The sequence below is a fragment of the Lepidochelys kempii genome, chromosome 25 (assembly GCF_965140285.1).
Source record: "Lepidochelys kempii isolate rLepKem1 chromosome 25, rLepKem1.hap1, whole genome shotgun sequence".
Lineage (NCBI taxonomy): Eukaryota > Metazoa > Chordata > Testudines > Cheloniidae > Lepidochelys > Lepidochelys kempii.
In genome coordinates this window covers 1,556,991-1,584,349 of record NC_136404.1, presented here as the reverse complement: position 1 = coordinate 1,584,349, position 27,359 = coordinate 1,556,991, and positions in this window count along the sequence as shown.

Sequence of the window (27,359 nt, the reverse complement as noted above, 5' to 3'; positions counted from 1 at the left end):
AACCCCTAGTCAGTGAAGCCCCGCCCCTAATCAGGGCTCAGCTTCTCTCACAGCACCTAGCCCCTCCAAGCCTCTACACATACAGATAATACCAATACAAAAACACACACAAATACCTTCTCCTCCAACAGAACTCCCACTCAAACGCCCCTGTTCACAGCTCTGTTTGCTAGCTCCTGTGCCACTGCAGCTGTCTGTTCCGCTGCCTGACTGGCTGCTACCTTTATAGGACCCCTAGTCAGTGAAGCCCCGCCCCCTAATCAGGGTTCAGCTTCTCTCCCAGCACAAAGCCTCTCCAAGCCTCTACACATACAGATACTACCAATACAAAACCAAACACACACAAATACCTTCTCCTCCAACAGAACTCCCACTCAAACTCCCCTCTTTACAGCTCTGTTTGCTAGCTCCTGTGCCACTGCAGCTGTCTGTGCCGCTGCCTGACTGGCTGCTCCCTTTCTAGGACCCCTAATCAGTGAAGCCCCGCCCCCTAATCAGGGCCCAGCTTCTCTCCCAGCACAAAGCCCCTCCAAGCCTCTACACATACAGATAATACCAATACAAAAACACACACAAATACGTTCTCCTCCAACAGAACTCCCACTCAAACTCCCCTGTTTACAGGTCTGTTTGCTAGCTCCTGTGCCGCTGCCTGACGGGCTGCTACCTTTATAGGACCCCAAGTCAGTGAAGCCCCGCCCCCTAATCAGGGCTCAGCTTCTCTCGCAGCACCGAGCCCCTCCAAGCCTCTACACATACAGATACTACCAATACAAAAACACACACAAATACCTTCTCCTCCAACAGAACTCCCACTCAAACTCCCCTGTTCACAGCTCTGTTTGCTAGCTCCTGTGCCGCTGCCTGACTGGCTGCTACCTTTATAGGACCCCTAGTCAGTGAAGCCCCGCCCCTAATCAGGGCTCAGCTTCTCTCACAGCACCTAGCCCCTCCAAGCCTCTACACATACAGATAATACCAATACAAAAACACACACAAATACCTTCTCCTCCAACAGAACTCCCACTCAAACTCCCCTGTTTACAGGTCTGTTTGCTAGCTCCTGTGCCGCTGCCTGACGGGCTGCTACCTTTATAGGACCCCAAGTCAGTGAAGCCCCGCCCCCTAATCAGGGCTCAGCTTCTCTCGCAGCACCTAGCCCCTCCAAGCCTCTACACATACAGATACTACCAATACAAAAACACACACAAATACCTTCTCCTCCAACAGAACTCCCACTCAAACTCCCCTGTTCACAGCTCTGTTTGCTAGCTCCTGTGCCGCTGCCTGACTGGCTGCTACCTTTATAGGACCCCTAGTCAGTGAAGCCCCGCCCCCTAATCAGGGCTCAGCTTCTCTCGCAGCACCTAGCCCCTCCAAGCCTCTACATATACAGATACTACCAATACAAAAAAACACACAAATACCTTCTCCTCCAACAGAACTCCCACTCAAACTCCCCTCTTTACAGCTCTGTTTGCTAGCTCCTGTGCCACTGCAGCTGTCTGTGCCGCTGCCTGACTGGCTGCTCCCTTTCTAGGGCCCCTAATCAGTGAAGCCCCGCCCCCTAATCAGGGCCCAGCTTCTCTCCCAGCACAAAGCCCCTCCAAGCCTCTACACATACAGATAATACCAATACAAAAACACACACAAATACGTTCTCCTCCAACAGAACTCCCACTCAAACTCCCCTGTTTACAGGTCTGTTTGCTAGCTCCTGTGCCGCTGCCTGACTGGCTGCTACCTTTATAGGACCCCTAGTCACTGAAGCCCCGCCCCCAAACCAGGGCTCAGCTTCTCTCCCAGCACAAAGCCCCTTCAAACCTCTACACATACAGGAACTACCAATACAAAACCAAACACACACAAATACCTTCTCCTCCAACAGAACTCCCACTCAAACTCCCCTGTTTACAGCTCTGTTTGCTAGCTCCTGTGCCGCTGCAGCTGTCTGTTCCGCTGCCTGACTGGCTGCTACCTTTATAGGATCCCTAGTCAGTGAAGCCCCGCCCCCTAATCAGGGTTCAGCTTCTCTCCCAGCACAAAGCCCCTCCAAGCCTCTACATATACAGATACTACCAATACAAAAAAACACACAAATACCTTCTCCTCCAACAGAACTCCCACTCAAACTCCGCTGCTTACAGCTCTGTTTGCTAGCTCCTGTGCCGCTGCCTGACTGGCTGCTACCTTTATAGGACCCCTCGTCAGTGAAGCCCCGCCCCCTAATCAGGGTTCAGCTTCTCTCCCAGCACAAAGCCCCTCCAAGCCTCTACATATACAGATACTACCAATACAAAAAAACACACAAATACCTTCTCCTCCAACAGAACTCCCACTCAAACTCCCCTGTTCACAGCTCTGTTTGCTAGCTCCTGTGCCACTGCAGCTGTCTGTTCCGCTGCCTGACTGGCTGCTACCTTTATAGGACCCCTAGTCAGTGAAGCCCCGCCCCTAATCAGGGCTCAGCTTCTCTCACAGCACCTAGCCCCTCCAAGCCTCTACACATACAGATAATACCAATACAAAAACACACACAAATACCTTCTCCTCCAACAGAACTCCCACTCAAACGCCCCTGTTCACAGCTCTGTTTGCTAGCTCCTGTGCCACTGCAGCTGTCTGTTCCGCTGCCTGACTGGCTGCTACCTTTATAGGACCCCTAGTCAGTTAAGCCCCGCCCCCTAATCAGGGTTCAGCTTCTCTCCAAGCACAAAGCTCCGCCAAACCCCGACACATACAGATACTACCAATAAAAAACCAAACACACACAAATACCTTCTCCTCCAACAGAACTCCCACTCAAACTCCCCTGTTCACAGCTCTGTTTGCTAGCTCCTGTGCCGCTGCCTGACTGGCTGCTACCTTTATAGGACCCCTAGTCAGTGAAGCCCCGCCCCCTAATCAGGGCTCAGCTTCTCTCCCAGCACAAAGCCCCTCCAAGCCTCTACACATACAGATAATACCAATACAAAAACACACACAAATACGTTCTCCTCCAACAGAACTCCCACTCAAACTCCCCTGTTTACAGGTCTGTTTGCAAGCTCCTATGCCGCTGCCTGACGGGCTGCTACCTTTATAGGACCCCTAGTCAGTGAAGCCCCGCCCCCTAATCAGGGCTCAGCTTCTCTCGCAGCACCTAGCCCCTCCAAGGCTCTACACATACAGATACTACCAATACAAAAACACACACAAATACCTTCTCCTCCAACAGAACTCCCACTCAAACTCCCCTGTTCACAGCTCTGTTTGCTAGCTCCTGTGCCGCTGCCTGACTGGCTGCTACCTTTATAGGACCCCTAGTCAGTGAAGCCCCGCCCCCTAAGAAGGGCTCAGCTTCTCTCCCAGCACAAAGGCCCTCCAAGCCTCTACACATACAGATAATACCAATACAAAAACACACACAAATACGTTCTCCTCCAACAGAACTCCCACTCAAACTCCCCTGTTTACAGCTCTGTTTGCTAGCTCCTGTGCCGCTGCAGCTGTCTGTTCCGCTGCCTGACTGGCTGCTACCTTTATAGGACCCCTAGTCAGTGAAGCCCCGCCCCCTAATCAGGGTTCAGCTTCTCTCCAAGCACAAAGCCCCGCCAAACCCCTTCACATACACATACTACCAATAAAAAACCAAACACACAAATACCTTCTCCTCCAACAGAACTCCCACTCAAACTCCCCTGCTTACAGCTCTGTTTGCTAGCTCCTGTGCCGCTGTCTGACTGGCTCCTACCTTTATAGGACCCCTAGTCAGTGAAGCCCCGCCCCCTGATCAGGGCTCAGCTTCTCTCCCAGCACAAAGCCCCTCCAAGCCTCTACATATACAGATACTACCAATACAAAAAAATACACAAATACCTTCTCCTCCAACAGAACTCCCACTCAAACTGCCCTGTTTACAGGTCTGTTTGCTAGCTCCTGTGCCGCTGCCTGACTGGCTGGTACCTTTATAGGACCCCTAGTCAGTGAAGCCCCGCCCCTAATCAGGGCTCAGCTTCTCTCACAGCACCTAGCCCCTCCAAGCCTCTACACATACAGATAATACCAATACAAAAACACACACAAATACCTTCTCCTCCAACAGAACTCCCACTCAAACGCCCCTGTTCACAGCTCTGTTTGCTAGCTCCTGTGCCACTGCAGCTGTCTGTTCCGCTGCCTGACTGGCTGCTACCTTTATAGGACCCCTAGTCAGTGAAGCCCCGCCCCCTAATCAGGGTTCAGCTTCTCTCCCAGCACAAAGCCTCTCCAAGCCTCTACACATACAGATACTACCAATACAAAACCAAACACACACAAATACCTTCTCCTACAACAGAACTCCCACTCAAACTCCCCTGTTTAGAGCTCTGTTTGCTAGCTCCTGTGCCGCAGCAGCTGTCTGTGCCGCTGCCTGACTGGCTGCTAGCTTTATAGGACCCCTAGTCAGTGAAGCCCCGCCCCCTAATCAGGGCTCAGCTTCTCTCCCAGCACAAAGCCCCTTCAAACCTCTACACATACAGGAACTACCAATACAAAAACACACACAAATACCTTCTCCTCCAACAGAACTCCCACTCAAACTCCCCTGTTTACAGCTCTGTTTGCTAGCTCCTGTGCCACTGCAGCTGTCTGTTCCGCTGCCTGACTGGCTGCTACCTTTATAGGACCCCTAGTCAGTGAAGCCCCGCCCCTAATCAGGGCTCAGCTTCTCTCACAGCACCTAGCCCCTCCAAGCCTCTACACATACAGATAATACCAATACAAAAACACACACAAATACCTTCTCCTCCAACAGAACTCCCACTCAAACGCCCCTGTTCACAGCTCTGTTTGCTAGCTCCTGTGCCGCTGCCTGACTGGCTGCTACCTTTATAGGACCCCTCGTCAGTGAAGCCCCGCCCCCTAATCAGGGTTCAGCTTCTCTCCCAGCACAAAGCCCCTCCAAGCCTCTACATATACAGATACTACCAATACAAAAAAACACACAAATACCTTCTCCTACAACAGAACTCCCACTCAAACTCCCCTGTTTAGAGCTCTGTTTGCTAGCTCCTGTGCCGCTGCAGCTGTCTGTTCCGCTGCCTGACTGGCTGCTACCTTTATAGGATCCCTAGTCAGTGAAGCCCCGCCCCCTAATCAGGGTTCAGCTTCTCTCCCAGCACAAAGCCCCTCCAAGCCTCTACATATACAGATACTACCAATACAAAAAAACACACAAATACCTTCTCCTCCAACAGAACTCCCACTCAAACTCCCCTGCTTACAGCTCTGTTTGCTAGCTCCTGTGCCGCTGCCTGACTGGCTGCTACCTTTATAGGACCCCTCGTCAGTGAAGCCCCGCCCCCTAATCAGGGTTCAGCTTCTCTCCCAGCACAAAGCCCCTCCAAGCCTCTACATATACAGATACTACCAATACAAAAACACACACAAATACCTTCTCCTCCAACAGAACTCCCACTCAAACTCCCCTGTTCACAGCTCTGTTTGCTAGCTCCTGTGCCGCTGCCTGACTGACTGCTACCTTTATAGGACCCCTAGTCAGTGAAGCCCCGCCCCCTAATCAGGGCTCAGCTTCTCTCGCAGCACCTAGCCACTCCAAGCCTCTACACATACAGATACTACCAATACAAAAACACACACAAATACCTTCTCCTCCAACAGAACTCCCACTCAAACTCCCCTGTTTACAGGTCTGTTTGCAAGCTCCTATGCCGCTGCCTGACGGGCTGCTACCTTTATAGGACCCCTAGTCAGTGAAGCCCCGCCCCCTAATCAGGGCTCAGCTTCTCTCGCAGCACCTAGCCACTGCAAGCCTCTACACATACAGATACTACCAATACAAAAACACACACAAATACCTTCTCCTCCAACAGAACTCCCACTCAAACTCCCCTGTTCACAGCTCTGTTTGCTAGCTCCTGTGCCGCTGCCTGACTGACTGCTACCTTTATAGGACCCCTAGTCAGTGAAGCCCCGCCCCCTAATCAGGGCTCAGCTTCTCTCGCAGCACCTAGCCACTCCAAGCCTCTACACATACAGATACTACCAATACAAAAACACACACAAATACCTTCTCCTCCAACAGAACTCCCACTCAAACTCCCCTGTTTACAGCTCTGTTTGCTAGCTCCTGTGCCGCTGCCTGACTGGCTGCTACCTTTATAGGACCCCTAGTCACTGAAGCCCCGCCCCCTAATCAGGGCTCAGCTTCTCTCGCAGCACCTAGCCCCTCCAAGCCTCTACACATACAGATACTACCAATACAAAAACACACACAAATACCTTCTCCTCCAACAGAACTCGCACTCAAACTCCCCTGTTTACAACTCTGTTTGCAAGCTCCTCTGCCGCTGCAGCTCTCTGTGCCACTGCCTGACTGGCTCCTACCTTTATAGGACCCCTAGTCAGTGAAGCCCCGCCCCCTGATCAGGGCTCAGCTTCTCTCCCAGCACAAAGCCCCTGCACATACAGATACTACCAATGCAAAACCAAACACACACAAATACCTTCTCCTCCAACAGAACTCCCACTCAAACTCCCCTGTTCACAGCTCTGTTTGCTAGCTCCTGTGCCACTGCAGCTGTCTGTGCCGCTGCCTGACTGGCTGCTACCTTTATAGGACCCCTAGTCAGTGAAGCCCCGCCCCTAATCAGGGCTCAGCTTCTCTCACAGCACCTAGCCCCTCCAAGCCTCTACACATACAGATAATACCAATACAAAAACACACACAAATACCTTCTCCTCCAACAGAACTCCCACTCAAACGCCCCTGTTCACAGCTCTGTTTGCTAGCTCCTGTGCCACTGCAGCTGTCTGTTCCGCTGCCTGACTGGCTGCTACCTTTATAGGACCCCTAGTCAGTGAAGCCCCGCCCCCTAATCAGGGCTCAGCTTCTCTCCCAGCACAAAGCCCCTCCAAGCCTCTACACACACAGATACTACCAATACAAAACCAAACACACACAAATACCTTCTCGTCCAACAGAACTCCCACTCAAACTCCCCTGTTTAGAGCTCTGTTTGCTAGCTCCTGTGCCGCTGCAGCTGTCTGTGCCGCTGCCTGACTGGCTGCTACCTTTATAGGACCCCTAGTCAGTGAAGCCCCGCCCCCTAATCAGGGCTCAGCTTCTCTCCCAGCACAAAGCCCCTCCAAGCCTCTACACACACAGATACTACCAATACAAAACCAAACACACACAAATACCTTCTCGTCCAACAGAACTCCCACTCAAACTCCCCTGTTCACAGCTCTGTTTTCTAGCTCCTGTGCCGCTGCCTGACTGGCTCCTACCTTTATAGGACCCCTAGTCAGTGAAGCCCCGCCCCCTAATCAGGGCTCAGCTTCTCTCGCAGCACCTAGCCCCTCCAAGCCTCTACACATACAGATACTACCAATACAAAAACACACACAAATACGTTCTCCTCCAACAGAACTCCCACTCAAACTGCTCTGTTTACAGCTCTGTTTGCTAGCTCCTGTGCCGCTGCCTGACGGGCTGCTACCTTTATAGGACCCCTAGTCAGTGAAGCCCCGCCCCCTAATCAGGGCTCAGCTTCTCTCGCAGCACCTAGCCCCTCCAAGCCTCTACACATACAGATACTACCAATACAAAAACACACACAAATACCTTCTCCTCCAACAGAACTCCCACTCAAACTCCCCTGTTCACAGCTCTGTTTGCTAGCTCCTGTGCCGCTGCCTGACTGGCTGCTACCTTTATAGGACCCCTAGTCAGTGAAGCCCCGCCCCCGAATCAGGGCTCAGCTTCTCTCGCAGCACCTAGCCACTCCAAGCCTCTACACATACAGATACTACCAATACAAAAACACACACAAATACCTTCTCCTCCAACAGAACTCCCACTCAAACTCCCCTGTTCACAGCTCTGTTTGCTAGCTCCTGTGCCGCTGCCTGACTGGCTGCTACCTTTATAGGACCCCTAGTCAGTGAATCCCCGCCCGCTAATCAGGGCTCAGCTTCTCTCCCAGCACAAAGCCCCTCCAAGCCTCTACATATACAGATACTACCAATACAAAAAAACACACAAATACCTTCTCCTACAACAGAACTCCCACTCAAACTCCCCTGTTTAGAGCTCTGTTTGCTAGCTCCTGTGCCGCTGCAGCTGTCTGTTCCGCTGCCTGACTGGCTGCTACCTTTATAGGATCCCTAGTCAGTGAAGCCCCGCCCCCTAATCAGGGTTCAGCTTCTCTCCCAGCACAAAGCCCCTCCAAGCCTCTACATATACAGATACTACCAATACAAAAAAACACACAAATACCTTCTCCTCCAACAGAACTCCCACTCAAACTCCCCTGCTTACAGCTCTGTTTGCTAGCTCCTGTGCCGCTGCCTGACTGGCTGCTACCTTTATAGGACCCCTCGTCAGTGAAGCCCCGCCCCCTAATCAGGGTTCAGCTTCTCTCCCAGCACAAAGCCCCTCCAAGCCTCTACATATACAGATACTACCAATACAAAAAAACACACAAATACCTTCTCCTCCAACAGAACTCCCACTCAAACTCCCCTGTTCACAGCTCTGTTTGCTAGCTCCTCTGCCACTGCAGCTGTCTGTGCCGCTGCCTGACTGGCTGCTACCTTTATAGGACCCCTAGTCAGTGAAGCCCCGCCCCTAATCAGGGCTCAGCTTCTCTCACAGCACCTAGCCCCTCCAAGCCTCTACACATACAGATAATACCAATACAAAAACACACACAAATACCATCTCCTCCAACAACTCCCACTCAAACTCCCCTGTTTACAGCTCTGTTTGCTAGCTCCTGTGCCGCTGCCTGACTGGCAGCTAGCTTTATAGGACCCCTAGTCAGTGAAGCCCCGCCCCCTAATCAGGGCCCAGCTTCTCTCCCAGCACAAAGCCCCTCCAAGCCTCTACACATACAGATAATACCAATACAAAAACACACACAAATACTTTCTCCTCCAACAGAACTCCCACTCAAACTCCCCTGTTTACAGGTCTGTTTGCTAGCTCCTGTGCCGCTGCCTGACGGGCTGCTACCTTTATAGGACCCCTAGTCAGTGAAGCCCCGCCCCCTAATCAGGGCTCAGCTTCTCTCGCAGCACCTAGCCCCTCCAAGCCTCTACACATACAGATACTACCAATACAAAAACACACACAAATACCTTCTCCTCCAACAGAACTCCCACTCAAACTCCCCTGTTCACAGCTCTGTTTGCTAGCTCTTGTGCCGCTGCCTGACTGGCTGCTACCTTTATAGGACCCCTAGTCAGTGAAGCCCCGCCCCCTAAGAAGGGCTCAGCTTCTCTCCCAGCACAAAGGCCCTCCAAGCCTCTACACATACAGATAATACCAATACAAAAACACACACAAATACGTTCTCCTCCAACAGAACTCCCACTCAAACTCCCCTGTTTACAGCTCTGTTTGCTAGCTCCTGTGCCGCTGCAGCTGTCTGTTCCGCTGCCTGACTGGCTGCTACCTTTATAGGACCCCTAGTCAGTGAAGCCCCGCCCCCTAATCAGGGTTCAGCTTCTCTCCAAGCACAAAGCCCCGCCAAACCCCTTCACATACAGATACTACCAATAAAAAACCAAACACACATAAATACCTTCTCCTCCAACAGAACTCCCACTCAAACTCCCCTGCTTACAGCTCTGTTTGCTAGCTCCTGTGCCGCTGTCTGACTGGCTCCTACCTTTATAGGACCCCTAGTCAGTGAAGCCCCGCCCCCTGATCAGGGCTCAGCTTCTCTCCCAGCACAAAGCCCCTCCAAGCCTCTACACATACAGATAATACCAATACAAAAACACACACAAATACCTTCTCCTCCAACAGAACTCCCACTCAAACTCCCCTGTTTACAGATCTGTTTGCTAGCTCCTGTGCCGCTGCCTGACTGGCTGCTACCTTTATAGGACCGCTAGTCAGTGAAGCCCCGCCCCCTAATCAGGGCTCAGCTTCTGTCCCAGCACAAAGCCCGTACACAAACAGATACTACCAATACAAAACCGAACACACACAAATACCTTCTCCTCCAACAGAACTCCCACTCAAACTCCCCTGTTTACAGGTCTGTTTGCTAGCTCCTGTGCCGCTGCCTGACTGGCTGGTACATTTATAGGACCCCTAGTCAGTGAAGCCCCGCCCCCTAATCAGGGCTCAGCTTCTCTCCCAGCACAGAGCCCCTCCAAGGATCTACACATACAGATACTACCAATACAAAACCAAACACACACAAATACCTTCTCCTCCAACAGAACTCCCACTCAAACTCCCCTCTTTACAGCCCTGTTTGCTAGCTGCTGTGCCACTGCAGCTGTCTGTGCCGCTGCCTGACTGGCTGCTACCTTTATAGGACCGCTAATCAGTGAAGCCCCGCCCCCTAATCAGGGCCCAGCTTCTCTCCCATCACAAAGCCCCTCCAAGCCTCTACACATACAGATAATACGAATACAAAAACACACACAAATACCTTCTCCTCCAACAGAACTCCCACTCAAACTCCCCTGTTTACAGCTCTGTTTGCTAGCTCCTGTGCCGCTGCCTGACTGGCTGCTACCTTTATAGGACCCCTAGTCACTGAAGCCCCGCCCCCTAATCAGGGCTCAGCTTCTCTCGCAGCACCTAGCCCCTCCAAGCCTCTACACATACAGATACTACCAATACAAAAACACACACAAATACCTTCTCCTCCAACAGAACTCGCACTCAAACTCCCCTGTTTACAACTCTGTTTGCAAGCTCCTCTGCCGCTGCAGCTCTCTGTGCCACTGCCTGACTGGCTCCTACCTTTATAGGACCCCTAGTCAGTGAAGCCCCGCCCCCTGATCAGGGCTCAGCTTCTCTCCCAGCACAAAGCCCCTGCACATACAGATACTACCAATGCAAAACCAAACACACACAAATACCTTCTCCTCCAACAGAACTCCCACTCAAACTCCCCTGTTCACAGCTCTGTTTGCTAGCTCCTGTGCCACTGCAGCTGTCTGTGCCGCTGCCTGACTGGCTGCTACCTTTATAGAACCCCTAGTCAGTGAAGCCCCGCCCCTAATCAGGGCTCAGCTTCTCTCACAGCACCTAGCCCCTCCAAGCCTCTACACATACAGATAATACCAATACAAAAACACACACAAATACCTTCTCCTCCAACAGAACTCCCACTCAAACGCCCCTGTTCACAGCTCTGTTTGCTAGCTCCTGTGCCACTGCAGCTGTCTGTTCCGCTGCCTGACTGGCTGCTACCTTTATAGGACCCCTAGTCAGTGAAGCCCCGCCCCCTAATCAGGGTTCAGCTTCTCTCCCAGCACAAAGACTCTCCAAGCCTCTACACATACAGATACTACCAATACAAAACCAAACACACACAAATACCTTCTCCTCCAACAGAACTCCCACTCAAACTCCCCTCTTTACAGCTCTGTTTGCTAGCTCCTGTGCCACTGCAGCTGTCTGTGCCGCTGCCTGACTGGCTGCTCCCTTTCTAGGACCCCTAATCAGTGAAGCCCCGCCCCCTAATCAGGGCCCAGCTTCTCTCCCAGCACAAAGCCCCTCCAAGCCTCTACACATACAGATAATACCAATACAAAAACACACACAAATACGTTCTCCTCCAACAGAACTCCCACTCAAACTCCCCTGTTTACAGGTCTGTTTGCTAGCTCCTGTGCCGCTGCCTGACGGGCTGCTACCTTTATAGGACCCCAAGTCAGTGAAGCCCCGCCCCCTAATCAGGGCTCAGCTTCTCTCGCAGCACCGAGCCCCTCCAAGCCTCTACACATACAGATACTACCAATACAAAAACACACACAAATACCTTCTCCTCCAACAGAACTCCCACTCAAACTCCCCTGTTCACAGCTCTGTTTGCTAGCTCCTGTGCCGCTGCCTGACTGGCTGCTACCTTTATAGGACCCCTAGTCAGTGAAGCCCCGCCCCTAATCAGGGCTCAGCTTCTCTCACAGCACCTAGCCCCTCCAAGCCTCTACACATACAGATAATACCAATACAAAAACACACACAAATACCTTCTCCTCCAACAGAACTCCCACTCAAACTCCCCTGTTTACAGGTCTGTTTGCTAGCTCCTGTGCCGCTGCCTGACGGGCTGCTACCTTTATAGGACCCCAAGTCAGTGAAGCCCCGCCCCCTAATCAGGGCTCAGCTTCTCTCGCAGCACCTAGCCCCTCCAAGAATCTACACATACAGATAATACCAATACAAAAACACACACAAATACGTTCTCCTCCAACAGAACTCCCACTCAAACTCCCCTGTTTACAGGTCTGTTTGCTAGCTCCTGTGCCGCTGCCTGACTGGCTGCTACCTTTATAGGACCCCTAGTCACTGAAGCCCCGCCCCCAAACCAGGGCTCAGCTTCTCTCCCAGCACAAAGCCCCTTCAAACCTCTACACATACAGGAACTACCAATACAAAACCAAACACACACAAATACCTTCTCCTCCAACAGAACTCCCACTCAAACTCCCCTGTTTACAGCTCTGTTTGCTAGCTCCTGTGCCGCTGCAGCTGTCTGTTCCGCTGCCTGACTGGCTGCTACCTTTATAGGATCCCTAGTCAGTGAAGCCCCGCCCCCTAATCAGGGTTCAGCTTCTCTCCCAGCACAAAGCCCCTCCAAGCCTCTACACATACAGATAATACCAATACAAAAACACACACAAATACGTTCTCCTCCAACAGAACTCCCACTCAAACTCCCCTGTTTACAGGTCTGTTTGCAAGCTCCTATGCCGCTGCCTGACGGGCTGCTACCTTTATAGGACCCCTAGTCAGTGAAGCCCCGCCCCCTAATCAGGGCTCAGCTTCTCTCGCAGCACCTAGCCCCTCCAAGGCTCTACACATACAGATACTACCAATACAAAAACACACACAAATACCTTCTCCTCCAACAGAACTCCCACTCAAACTCCCCTGTTCACAGCTCTGTTTGCTAGCTCCTGTGCCGCTGCCTGACTGGCTGCTACCTTTATAGGACCCCTAGTCAGTGAAGCCCCGCCCCCTAATCAGGGCTCAGCTTCTCTCGCAGCACCTAGCCACTGCAAGCCTCTACACATACAGATACTACCAATACAAAAACACACACAAATACCTTCTCCTCCAACAGAACTCCCACTCAAACTCCCCTGTTCACAGCTCTGTTTGCTAGCTCCTGTGCCGCTGCCTGACTGGCTGCTACCTTTATAGGACCCCTAGTCAGTGAAGCCCCGCCCCCTAATCAGGGTTCAGCTTCTCTCCAAGCACAAAGCTCCGCCAAACCCCGACACATACAGATACTACCAATAAAAAACCAAACACACACAAATACCATCTCCTCCAACAGAACTCCCACTCAAACTCCCCTGTTTACAGCTCTGTTTGTTAGCTCCTGTGCCGCTGCCTGACTGGCAGCTAGCTTTATAGGACCCCTAGTCAGTGAAGCCCCGCCCCCTAATCAGGGCTCAGCTTCTCTCCCAGCACAAAGCCCCTCCAAGCCTCTACACATACAGATAATACCAATACAAAAAAACACACAAATACCTTCTCCTCCAAAAGAACTCCCACTCAAACTCCCCTGCTTACAGCTCTGTTTGCTAGCTCCTGTGCCGCTGCCTGACTGGCTCCAACCTTTATAGGACCCCTAGTCAGTGGAGCCCCGCCCCCTAATCAGGGCTCAGTTTCTCTCACAGCACCTAGCCCCTCCAAGCCTCTACACATACAGATACTACCAATACAAAAACACACACAAATACCTTCTCCTCCAACAGAACTCCCACTCAAACTCCCCTGTTCACAGCTCTGTTTGCTAGCTCCTGTGCCACTGCAGCTGTCTGTGCCGCTGCCTGACTGGCTGCTACCTTTATAGGACCCCTAGTCAGTGAAGCCCCGCCCCTAATCAGGGCTCAGCTTCTCTCACAGCACCTAGCCCCTCCAAGCCTCTACACATACAGATAATACCAATACAAAAACACACACAAATACCTTCTCCTCCAACAGAACTCCCACTCAAACGCCCCTGTTCACAGCTCTGTTTGCTAGCTCCTGTGCCACTGCAGCTGTCTGTTCCGCTGCCTGACTGGCTGCTACCTTTATAGGACCCCTAGTCAGTGAAGCCCCGCCCCCTAATCAGGGCTCAGCTTCTCTCCCAGCACAAAGCCCCTCCAAGCCTCTACACACACAGATACTACCAATACAAAACCAAACACACACAAATACCTTCTCGTCCAACAGAACTCCCACTCAAACTCCCCTGTTTACAGCTCTGTTTGCTAGCTCCTGTGCCGCTGCCTGACTGGCAGCTAGCTTTATAGGACCCCTAGTCAGTGAAGCCCCGCCCCCTAATCAGGGCTCAGCTTCTCTCCCAGCACAAAGCCCCTCCAAGCCTCTACACATACAGATACTACCAATACAAAAAACCACACAAATACCTTCTCCTCCAAAAGAACTCCCACTCAAACTCCCCTGCTTACAGCTCTGTTTGCTAGCTCCTGTGCCGCTGCCTGACTGGCTCCTACCTTTATAGGACCCCTAGTCAGTGAAGCCCCGCCCCCTAATCAGGGCTCAGCTTCTCTCGCAGCACCTAGCCCCTCCAAGCCTCTACACATACAGATACTACCAATACAAAAACACACACAAATACCTTCTCCTCCAACAGAACTCCCACTCAAACTCCCCTGTTCACAGCTCTGTTTTCTAGCTCCTGTGCCGCTGCCTGACTGGCTCCTACCTTTATAGGACCCCTAGTCAGTGAAGCCCCGCCCCCTAATCAGGGCTCAGCTTCTCTCGCAGCACCTAGCCCCTCCAAGCCTCTACACATACAGATACTACCAATACAAAAACACACACAAATACGTTCTCCTCCAACAGAACTCCCACTCAAACTCCTCTGTTTACAGCTCTGTTTGCTAGCTCCTGTGCCGCTGCCTGACGGGCTGCTACCTTTATAGGACCCCTAGTCAGTGAAGCCCCGCCCCCTAATCAGGGCTCAGCTTCTCTCGCAGCACCTAGCCCCTCCAAGCCTCTACACATACAGATACTACCAATACAAAAACACACACAAATACCTTCTCCTCCAACAGAACTCCCACTCAAACTCCCCTGTTCACAGCTCTGTTTGCTAGCTCCTGTGCCGCTGCCTGACTGGCTGCTACCTTTATAGGACCCCTAGTCAGTGAAGCCCCGCCCCCGAATCAGGTCTCAGCTTCTCTCGCAGCACCTAGCCACTCCAAGCCTCTACACATACAGATACTACCAATACAAAAACACACACAAATACCTTCTCCTCCAACAGAACTCCCACTCAAACTCCCCTGCTTACAGCTCTGTTTGCTAGCTCCTGTGCCGCTGCCTGACTGGCTGCTACCTTTATAGGACCCCTCGTCAGTGAAGCCCCGCCCCCTAATCAGGGTTCAGCTTCTCTCCCAGCACAAAGCCCCTCCAAGCCTCTACATATACAGATACTACCAATACAAAAAAACACACAAATACTTTCTCCTCCAACAGAACTCCCACTCAAACTCCCCTGTTCACAGCTCTGTTTGCTAGCTCCTCTGCCACTGCAGCTGTCTGTGCCGCTGCCTGACTGGCTGCTACCTTTATAGGACCCCTAGTCAGTGAAGCCCCGCCCCTAATCAGGGCTCAGCATCTCTCACAGCACCTAGCCCCTCCAAGCCTCTACACATACAGATAATACCAATACAAAAACACACACAAATACCATCTCCTCCAACAACTCCCACTCAAACTCCCCTGTTTACAGCTCTGTTTGCTAGCTCCTGTGCCGCTGCAGCTGTCTGTTCCGCTGCCTGACTGGCTGCTACCTTTATAGGACCCCTAGTCAGTGAAGCCCCGCCCCCTAATCAGGGTTCAGCTTCTCTCCAAGCACAAAGCTCCGCCAAACCCCGACACATACAGATACTACCAATAAAAAACCAAACACACACAAATACCATCTCCTCCAAAAGAATCAGTGAAGCCCCGCCCCTAATCAGGGCCCAGCTTCTCTCCCAGCACAAAGCCCCTCCAAGCCTCTACACATACAGATACTACCAATACAAAACCAAACACACACAAATTCCTTCTCCTACAACAGAACTCCCACTCAAACTCCCCTGTTTAGAGCTCTGTTTGCTAGCTCCTGTGCCGCTGCAGCTGTCTGTGCCGCTGCCTGACTGGCTGCTAGCTTTATAGGACCCCTAGTCAGTGAAGCCCCGCCCCCTAATCAGGGCTCAGCTTCTCTCCCAGCACAAAGCCCCTCCAAGCCTCTACATATACAGATACTACCAATACAAAAAAACACACAAATACCTTCTCCTCCAACAGAACTCCCACTCAAACTCCCCTGTTCACAGCTCTGTTTGCTAGCTCCTGTGCCACTGCAGCTGTCTGTGCCGCTGCCTGACTGGCTGCTACCTTTATAGGACCCCTAGTCAGTGAAGCCCCGCCCCTAATCAGGGCTCAGCTTCTCTCACAGCACCTAGCCCCTCCAAGCCTCTACACATACAGATAATACCAATACAAAAACACACACAAATACCTTCTCCTCCAACAGAACTCCCACTCAAACGCCCCTGTTCACAGCTCTGTTTGCTAGCTCCTGTGCCACTGCAGCTGTCTGTTCCGCTGCCTGACTGGCTGCTACCTTTATAGGACCCCTAGTCAGTGAAGCCCCGCCCCCTAATCAGGGTTCAGCTTCTCTCCAAGCACAAAGCTCCGCCAAACCCCGACACATACAGATACTACCAATAAAAAACCAAACACACACAAATACCATCTCCTCCAACAACTCCCACTCAAACTCCCCTGTTTACAGCTCTGTTTGCTAGCTCCTGTGCCGCTGCCTGACGGGCTGCTACCTTTATAGGACCCCTAGTCAGTGAAGCCCCGCCCCCTAATCAGGGCTCAGCTTCTCTCGCAGCACCTAGCCCCTCCAAGCCTCTACACATACAGATACTACCAATACAAAAACACACACAAATACCTTCTCCTCCAACAGAACTCCCACTCAAACTCCCCTGTTCACAGCTCTGTTTGCTAGCTCCTGTGCCGCTGCCTGACTGGCTGCTACCTTTATAGGACCCCTAGTCAGTGAAGCCCCGCCCCCTAATCAGGGCTCAGCTTCTCTCGCAGCACCTAGCCACTCCAAGCCTCTACACATACAGATACTACCAATACAAAAACACACACAAATTCCTTCTCCTCCAACAGAACTCCCACTCAAACTCCCCTGTTCAGAGCTCTGTTTGCTAGCTCCTGTGCCGCTGCCTGACTGGCTGCTACGTTTATAGGACCCCTAGTCAGTGAAGCCCCGCCCCCTAATCAGGGCTCAGCTTCTCTCCCAGCACAAAGCCCCTCCAAGCCTCTACACATACAGATAATACCAATACAAAAACACACACAAATACGTTCTCCTCCAACAGAACTCCCACTCAAACTCCCCTGTTTACAGGTCTGTTTGCTAGCTCCTGTGCCGCTTCCTGACTGGCTGCTACCTTTATAGGACCCCTAGTCACTGAAGCCCCGCCCCCAAACCAGGGCTCAGCTTCTCTCCCAGCACAAAGCCCCTCCAAGCCTCTACACATACAGATACTACCAATACAAAACCAAACACACACAAATACCTTCTCCTACAACAGAACTCCCACTGAAACTCCCCTGTTTAGAGCTCTGTTTGCTAGCTCCTGTGCCGCTGCAGCTGTCTGTGCCGCTGCCTGACTGGCTGCTAGCTTTATAGGACCCCTAGTCAGTGAAGCCCCGCCCCCTAATCAGGGCTCAGCTTCTCTCCCAGCACAAAGCCCCTTCAAACCTCTACAGATACAGGAACGACCAATACAAAAACACACACAAATACCTTCTCCTCCAACAGAACTCCCACTCAAACTCCCCTGTTTACAGCTCTGTTTGCTAGCTTCTGTGCCGCTGCAGCTGTCTGTTCCGCTGCCTGACTGGCTGCTACCTTTATAGGACCCCTAGTCAGTGAAGCCCCGCCCCCTAATCAGGGTTCAGCTTCTCTCCCAGCACAAAGCCCCTCCAAGCCTCTACATATACAGATACTACCAATACAAAAAACCACACAAATACCTTCTCCTCCAACAGAACTCCCACTCAAACTCCCATGCTTACAGCTCTGTTTGCTAGCTCCTGTGCCGCTGCCTGACTGGCTGCTCCCTTTCTAGGACCCCTAATCAGTGAAGCCCCGCCCCCTAATCAGGGCCCAGCTTCTCTCCCATCACAAAGCCCCTCCAAGCCTCTACACATACAGATAATACCAATACAAAAACACACACAAATACCTTCTCCTCCAAAAGAACTCCCACTCAAACTCCCCTGCTTACAGCTCTGTTTGCTAGCTCCTGTGCCGCTGCAGCTGTCTGTGCCGCTGCCTGACTGGCTGCTCCCTTTATAGGACACCTAGTCAGTGAAGCCCCGGCCCCTAATCAGGGCTCAGCTTCTCTCGCAGCACCTAGCCCCTCCAAGCCTCTACACATACAGATAATACCAATACAAAAACACACACAAATACCTTCTCCTCCAACAGAACTCCCACTCAAACTCCCCTGTTCACAGCTCTGTTTGCTAGCTCCTGTGCCGCTGCCTGACTGGCTGCTACCTTTATAGGACCCCTAGTCAGTGAAGCCCCGCCCCCTAATCAGGGCTCAGCTTCTCTCGCAGCACCTAGCCCCTCCAAGCCTCTACACATACAGATACTACCAATACAAAAACACACACAAATACCTTCTCCTCCAACAGAACTCCCACTCAAACTCCCCTGTTCACAGCTCTGTTTGCTAGCTCCTGTGCCGCTGCCTGACTGGCTGCTCCCTTTCTAGGACCCCTAATCAGTGAAGCCCCGCCCCCTAATCAGGGCCCAGCTTCTCTCCCATCACAAAGCCCCTCCAAGCCTCAACACATACAGATAATACCAATACAAAAACACACACAAATACCTTCTCCTCCAAAAGAACTCCCACTCAAACCCCCCTGTTTACACCTCAGTTTGCTAGCTCCTGTGCCGCTGCAGCTGTCTGGGCCGCTGCCTGACTGGCTGCTCCCTTTATAGGACACCTAGTCAGTGAAGCCCCGCCCCCTAATCAGGGCCCAGCTTCTCTCCCAGCACAAAGCCCCTCCAAGCCTCTACACATACAGATAATACCAATACAAAAACACACACTAATACCTTCTCCTCCAACAGAACTCCCACTCAAACTCCCCTGTTCACAGCTCTGTTTGCTAGCTCCTGTGCCGCTGCCTGACTGGCTGCTACCTTTATAGGACCCCTCGTCAGTGAAGCCCCGCCCCCTAATCAGGGCTCAGCTTCTCTCGCAGCACCTAGCCCCTCCAAGCCTCTACACATACAGATACTACCAATACAAAAACACACACAAATACCTTCTCCTCCAAAAGAACTCCCACTCAAACCCCCCTGTTTACACCTCAGTTTGCTAGCTCCTGTGCCGCTGCAGCTGTCTGGGCCGCTGCCTGACTGGCTGCTCCCTTTATAGGACACCTAGTCAGTGAAGCCCCGCCCCCTAATCAGGGCCCAGCTTCTCTCCCAGCACAAAGCCCCTCCAAGCCTCTACACATACAGATAATACCAATACAAAAACACACACTAATACCTTCTCCTCCAACAGAACTCCCACTCAAACTCCCCTGTTCACAGCTCTGTTTGCTAGCTCCTGTGCCGCTGCCTGACTGGCTGCTACCTTTATAGGACCCCTCGTCAGTGAAGCCCCGCCCCCTAATCAGGGCTCAGCTTCTCTCGCAGCACCTAGCCCCTCCAAGCCTCTACACATACAGATACTACCAATACAAAAACACACACAAATACCTTCTCCTCCAACAGAACTCCCACTCAAACTCCCCTGTTCACAGCTCTGTTTGCTAGCTCCTGTGCCGCTGCCTGACTGGCTGCTACCTTTATAGGACCCCTAGTCAGTGAAGCCCCGCCCCCTAAGAAGGGCTCAGCTTCTCTCCCAGCACAAAGGCCCTCCAAGCCTCTACACATACAGATAATACCAATACAAAAACACACACAAATACGTTCTCCTCCAACAGAACTCCCACTCAAACTCCCCTGTTTACAGCTCTGTTTGCTAGCTCCTGTGCCGCTGCAGCTGTCTGTTCCGCTGCCTGACTGGCTGCTACCTTTATAGGACCCCTAGTCAGTGAAGCCCCGCCCCCTAATCAGGGTTCAGCTTCTCTCCAAGCACAAAGCCCCGCCAAACCCCTTCACATACAGATACTACCAATAAAAAACCAAACACACATAAATACCTTCTCCTCCAACAGAACTCCCACTCAAACTCCCCTGCTTACAGCTCTGTTTGCTAGCTCCTGTGCCGCTGTCTGACTGGCTCCTACCTTTATAGGACCCCTAGTCAGTGAAGCCCCGCCCCCTGATCAGGGCTCAGCTTCTCTCCCAGCACAAAGCCCCTCCAAGCCTCTACATATACAGATACTACCAATACAAAAAAATACACAAATACCTTCTCCTCCAACAGAACTCCCACTCAAACTCCCCTGTTTACAGATCTGTTTGCTAGCTCCTGTGCCGCTGCCTGACTGGCTGCTACCTTTATAGGACCGCTAGTCAGTGAAGCCCCGCCCCCTAATCAGGGCTCAGCTTCTGTCCCAGCACAAAGCCCGTACACAAACAGATACTACCAATACAAAACCGAACACACACAAATACCTTCTCCTCCAACAGAACTCCCACTCAAACTCCCCTGTTTACAGGTCTGTTTGCTAGCTCCTGTGCCGCTGCCTGACTGGCTGGTACATTTATAGGACCCCTAGTCAGTGAAGCCCCGCCCCCTAATCAGGGCTCAGCTTCTCTCCCAGCACAGAGCCCCTCCAAGGATCTACACATACAGATACTACCAATACAAAACCAAACACACACAAATACCTTCTCCTCCAACAGAACTCCCACTCAAACTCCCCTCTTTACAGCCCTGTTTGCTAGCTGCTGTGCCACTGCAGCTGTCTGTGCCGCTGCCTGACTGGCTGCTACCTTTATAGGACCGCTAATCAGTGAAGCCCCGCCCCCTAATCAGGGCCCAGCTTCTCTCCCATCACAAAGCCCCTCCAAGCCTCTACACATACAGATAATACGAATACAAAAACACACACAAATACCTTCTCCTCCAACAGAACTCCCACTCAAACTCCCCTGTTTACAGCTCTGTTTGCTAGCTCCTGTGCCGCTGCCTGACTGGCTGCTACCTTTATAGGACCCCTAGTCACTGAAGCCCCGCCCCCTAATCAGGGCTCAGCTTCTCTCGCAGCACCTAGCCCCTCCAAGCCTCTACACATACAGATACTACCAATACAAAAACACACACAAATACCTTCTCCTCCAACAGAACTCGCACTCAAACTCCCCTGTTTACAACTCTGTTTGCAAGCTCCTCTGCCGCTGCAGCTCTCTGTGCCACTGCCTGACTGGCTCCTACCTTTATAGGACCCCTAGTCAGTGAAGCCCCGCCCCCTGATCAGGGCTCAGCTTCTCTCCCAGCACAAAGCCCCTGCACATACAGATACTACCAATGCAAAACCAAACACACACAAATACCTTCTCCTCCAACAGAACTCCCACTCAAACTCCCCTGTTCACAGCTCTGTTTGCTAGCTCCTGTGCCACTGCAGCTGTCTGTGCCGCTGCCTGACTGGCTGCTAGCTTTATAGGACCCCTAGTCAGTGAAGCCCCGCCCCTAATCAGGGCTCAGCTTCTCTCACAGCACCTAGCCCCTCCAAGCCTCTACACATACAGATAATACCAATACAAAAACACACACAAATACCTTCTCCTCCAACAGAACTCCCACTCAAACGCCCCTGTTCACAGCTCTGTTTGCTAGCTCCTGTGCCACTGCAGCTGTCTGTTCCGCTGCCTGACTGGCTGCTACCTTTATAGGACCCCTAGTCAGTGAAGCCCCGCCCCCTAATCAGGGCTCAGCTTCTCTCCCAGCACAAAGCCCCTCCAAGCCTCTACACACACAGATACTACCAATACAAAACCAAACACACACAAATACCTTCTCGTCCAACAGAACTCCCACTCAAACTCCCCTGTTTAGAGCTCTGTTTGCTAGCTCCTGTGCCGCTGCAGCTGTCTGTGCCGCTGCCTGACTGGCTGCTACCTTTATAGGACCCCTAGTCAGTGAAGCCCCGCCCCCTAATCAGGGTTCAGCTTCTCTCCAAGCACAAAGCTCCGCCAAACCCCGACACATACAGATACTACCAATAAAAAACCAAACACACACAAATACCATCTCCTCCAAAAGAATCAGTGAAGCCCCGCCCCTAATCAGGGCCCAGCTTCTCTCCCAGCACAAAGCCCCTCCAAGCCTCTACACATACAGATACTACCAATACAAAACCAAACACACACAAATTCCTTCTCCTACAACAGAACTCCCACTCAAACTCCCCTGTTTAGAGCTCTGTTTGCTAGCTCCTGTGCCGCTGCAGCTGTCTGTGCCGCTGCCTGACTGGCTGCTAGCTTTATAGGACCCCTAGTCAGTGAAGCCCCGCCCCCTAATCAGGGCTCAGCTTCTCTCCCAGCACAAAGCCCCTCCAAGCCTCTACATATACAGATACTACCAATACAAAAAAACACACAAATACCTTCTCCTCCAACAGAACTCCCACTCAAACGCCCCTGTTCACAGCTCTGTTTGCTAGCTCCTGTGCCACTGCAGCTGTCTGTGCCGCTGCCTGACTGGCTGCTACCTTTATAGGACCCCTAGTCAGTGAAGCCCCGCCCCTAATCAGGGCTCAGCTTCTCTCACAGCACCTAGCCCCTCCAAGCCTCTACACATACAGATAATACCAATACAAAAACACACACAAATACCTTCTCCTCCAACAGAACTCCCACTCAAACGCCCCTGTTCACAGCTCTGTTTGCTAGCTCCTGTGCCACTGCAGCTGTCTGTTCCGCTGCCTGACTGGCTGCTACCTTTATAGGACCCCTAGTCAGTGAAGCCCCGCCCCCTAATCAGGGTTCAGCTTCTCTCCAAGCACAAAGCTCCGCCAAACCCCGACACATACAGATACTACCAATAAAAAACCAAACACACACAAATACCATCTCCTCCAACAACTCCCACTCAAACTCCCCTGTTTACAGCTCTGTTTGCTAGCTCCTGTGCCGCTGCCTGACGGGCTGCTACCTTTATAGGACCCCTAGTCAGTGAAGCCCCGCCCCCTAATCAGGGCTCAGCTTCTCTCGCAGCACCTAGCCCCTCCAAGCCTCTACACATACAGATACTACCAATACAAAAACACACACAAATACCTTCTCCTCCAACAGAACTCCCACTCAAACTCCCCTGTTCACAGCTCTGTTTGCTAGCTCCTGTGCCGCTGCCTGACTGGCTGCTACCTTTATAGGACCCCTAGTCAGTGAAGCCCCGCCCCCTAATCAGGGCTCAGCTTCTCTCGCAGCACCTAGCCACTCCAAGCCTCTACACATACAGATACTACCAATACAAAAACACACACAAATTCCTTCTCCTCCAACAGAACTCCCACTCAAACTCCCCTGTTCAGAGCTCTGTTTGCTAGCTCCTGTGCCGCTGCCTGACTGGCTGCTACCTTTATAGGACCCCTAGTCAGTGAAGCCCCGCCCCCTAATCAGGGCTCAGCTTCTCTCCCAGCACAAAGCCCCTCCAAGCCTCTACACATACAGATAATACCAATACAAAAACACACACAAATACGTTCTCCTCCAACAGAACTCCCACTCAAACTCCCCTGTTTACAGGTCTGTTTGCTAGCTCCTGTGCCGCTTCCTGACTGGCTGCTACCTTTATAGGACCCCTAGTCACTGAAGCCCCGCCCCCAAACCAGGGCTCAGCTTCTCTCCCAGCACAAAGCCCCTCCAAGCCTCTACACATACAGATACTACCAATACAAAACCAAACACACACAAATACCTTCTCCTACAACAGAACTCCCACTGAAACTCCCCTGTTTAGAGCTCTGTTTGCTAGCTCCTGTGCCGCTGCAGCTGTCTGTGCCGCTGCCTGACTGGCTGCTAGCTTTATAGGACCCCTAGTCAGTGAAGCCCCGCCCCCTAATCAGGGCTCAGCTTCTCTCCCAGCACAAAGCCCCTTCAAACCTCTACAGATACAGGAACGACCAATACAAAAACACACACAAATACCTTCTCCTCCAACAGAACTCCCACTCAAACTCCCCTGTTTACAGCTCTGTTTGCTAGCTTCTGTGCCGCTGCAGCTGTCTGTTCCGCTGCCTGACTGGCTGCTACCTTTATAGGACCCCTAGTCAGTGAAGCCCCGCCCCCTAATCAGGGTTCAGCTTCTCTCCCAGCACAAAGCCCCTCCAAGCCTCTACATATACAGATACTACCAATACAAAAAACCACACAAATACCTTCTCCTCCAACAGAACTCCCACTCAAACTCCCATGCTTACAGCTCTGTTTGCTAGCTCCTGTGCCGCTGCCTGACTGGCTGCTCCCTTTCTAGGACCCCTAATCAGTGAAGCCCCGCCCCCTAATCAGGGCCCAGCTTCTCTCCCATCACAAAGCCCCTCCAAGCCTCTACACATACAGATAATACCAATACAAAAACACACACAAATACCTTCTCCTCCAAAAGAACTCCCACTCAAACTCCCCTGCTTACAGCTCTGTTTGCTAGCTCCTGTGCCGCTGCAGCTGTCTGTGCCGCTGCCTGACTGGCTGCTCCCTTTATAGGACACCTAGTCAGTGAAGCCCCGGCCCCTAATCAGGGCTCAGCTTCTCTCGCAGCACCTAGCCCCTCCAAGCCTCTACACATACAGATACTACCAATACAAAAACACACACAAATACCTTCTCCTCCAACAGAACTCCCACTCAAACTCCCCTGTTCACAGCTCTGTTTGCTAGCTCCTGTGCCGCTGCCTGACTGGCTGCTACCTTTATAGGACCCCTAGTCAGTGAAGCCCCGCCCCCTAATCAGGGCTCAGCTTCTCTCGCAGCACCTAGCCCCTCCAAGCCTCTACACATACAGATACTACCAATACAAAAACACACACAAATACCTTCTCCTCCAACAGAACTCCCACTCAAACTCCCCTGTTCACAGCTCTGTTTGCTAGCTCCTGTGCCGCTGCCTGACTGGCTGCTCCCTTTCTAGGACCCCTAATCAGTGAAGCCCCGCCCCCTAATCAGGGCCCAGCTTCTCTCCCATCACAAAGCCCCTCCAAGCCTCAACACATACAGATAATACCAATACAAAAACACACACAAATACCTTCTCCTCCAAAAGAACTCCCACTCAAACCCCCCTGTTTACACCTCAGTTTGCTAGCTCCTGTGCCGCTGCAGCTGTCTGGGCCGCTGCCTGACTGGCTGCTCCCTTTATAGGACACCTAGTCAGTGAAGCCCCGCCCCCTAATCAGGGCCCAGCTTCTCTCCCAGCACAAAGCCCCTCCAAGCCTCTACACATACAGATAATACCAATACAAAAACACACACTAATACCTTCTCCTCCAACAGAACTCCCACTCAAACTCCCCTGTTCACAGCTCTGTTTGCTAGCTCCTGTGCCGCTGCCTGACTGGCTGCTACCTTTATAGGACCCCTCGTCAGTGAAGCCCCGCCCCCTAATCAGGGCTCAGCTTCTCTCGCAGCACCTAGCCCCTCCAAGCCTCTACACATACAGATACTACCAATACAAAAACACACACAAATACCTTCTCCTCCAAAAGAACTCCCACTCAAACCCCCCTGTTTACACCTCAGTTTGCTAGCTCCTGTGCCGCTGCAGCTGTCTGGGCCGCTGCCTGACTGGCTGCTCCCTCTATAGGACACCTAGTCAGTGAAGCCCCGCCCCCTAATCAGGGCCCAGCTTCTCTCCCAGCACAAAGCCCCTCCAAGCCTCTACACATACAGATAATACCAATACAAAAACACACACTAATACCTTCTCCTCCAACAGAACTCCCACTCAAACTCCCCTGTTCACAGCTCTGTTTGCTAGCTCCTGTGCCGCTGCCTGACTGGCTGCTACCTTTATAGGACCCCTCGTCAGTGAAGCCCCGCCCCCTAATCAGGGCTCAGCTTCTCTCGCAGCACCTAGCCCCTCCAAGCCTCTACACATACAGATACTACCAATACAAAAACACACACAAATACCTTCTCCTCCAACAGAACTCCCACTCAAACTCCCCTGTTCACAGCTCTGTTTGCTAGCTCCTGTGCCGCTGCCTGACTGGCTGCTACCTTTATAGGACCCCTAGTCAGTGAAGCCCCGCCCCCTAAGAAGGGCTCAGCTTCTCTCCCAGCACAAAGGCCCTCCAAGCCTCTACACATACAGATAATACCAATACAAAAACACACACAAATACGTTCTCCTCCAACAGAACTCCCACTCAAACTCCCCTGTTTACAGCTCTGTTTGCTAGCTCCTGTGCCGCTGCAGCTGTCTGTTCCGCTGCCTGACTGGCTGCTACCTTTATAGGACCCCTAGTCAGTGAAGCCCCGCCCCCTAATCAGGGTTCAGCTTCTCTCCAAGCACAAAGCCCCGCCAAACCCCTTCACATACAGATACTACCAATAAAAAACCAAACACACATAAATACCTTCTCCTCCAACAGAACTCCCACTCAAACTCCCCTGCTTACAGCTCTGTTTGCTAGCTCCTGTGCCGCTGTCTGACTGGCTCCTACCTTTATAGGACCCCTAGTCAGTGAAGCCCCGCCCCCTGATCAGGGCTCAGCTTCTCTCCCAGCACAAAGCCCCTCCAAGCCTCTACATATACAGATACTACCAATACAAAAAAATACACAAATACCTTCTCCTCCAACAGAACTCCCACTCAAACTCCCCTGTTTACAGATCTGTTTGCTAGCTCCTGTGCCGCTGCCTGACTGGCTGCTACCTTTATAGGACCGCTAGTCAGTGAAGCCCCGCCCCCTAATCAGGGCTCAGCTTCTGTCCCAGCACAAAGCCCGTACACAAACAGATACTACCAATACAAAACCGAACACACACAAATACCTTCTCCTCCAACAGAACTCCCACTCAAACTCCCCTGTTTACAGGTCTGTTTGCTAGCTCCTGTGCCGCTGCCTGACTGGCTGGTACATTTATAGGACCCCTAGTCAGTGAAGCCCCGCCCCCTAATCAGGGCTCAGCTTCTCTCCCAGCACAGAGCCCCTCCAAGGATCTACACATACAGATACTACCAATACAAAACCAAACACACACAAATACCTTCTCCTCCAACAGAACTCCCACTCAAACTCCCCTCTTTACAGCCCTGTTTGCTAGCTGCTGTGCCACTGCAGCTGTCTGTGCCGCTGCCTGACTGGCTGCTACCTTTATAGGACCGCTAATCAGTGAAGCCCCGCCCCCTAATCAGGGCCCAGCTTCTCTCCCATC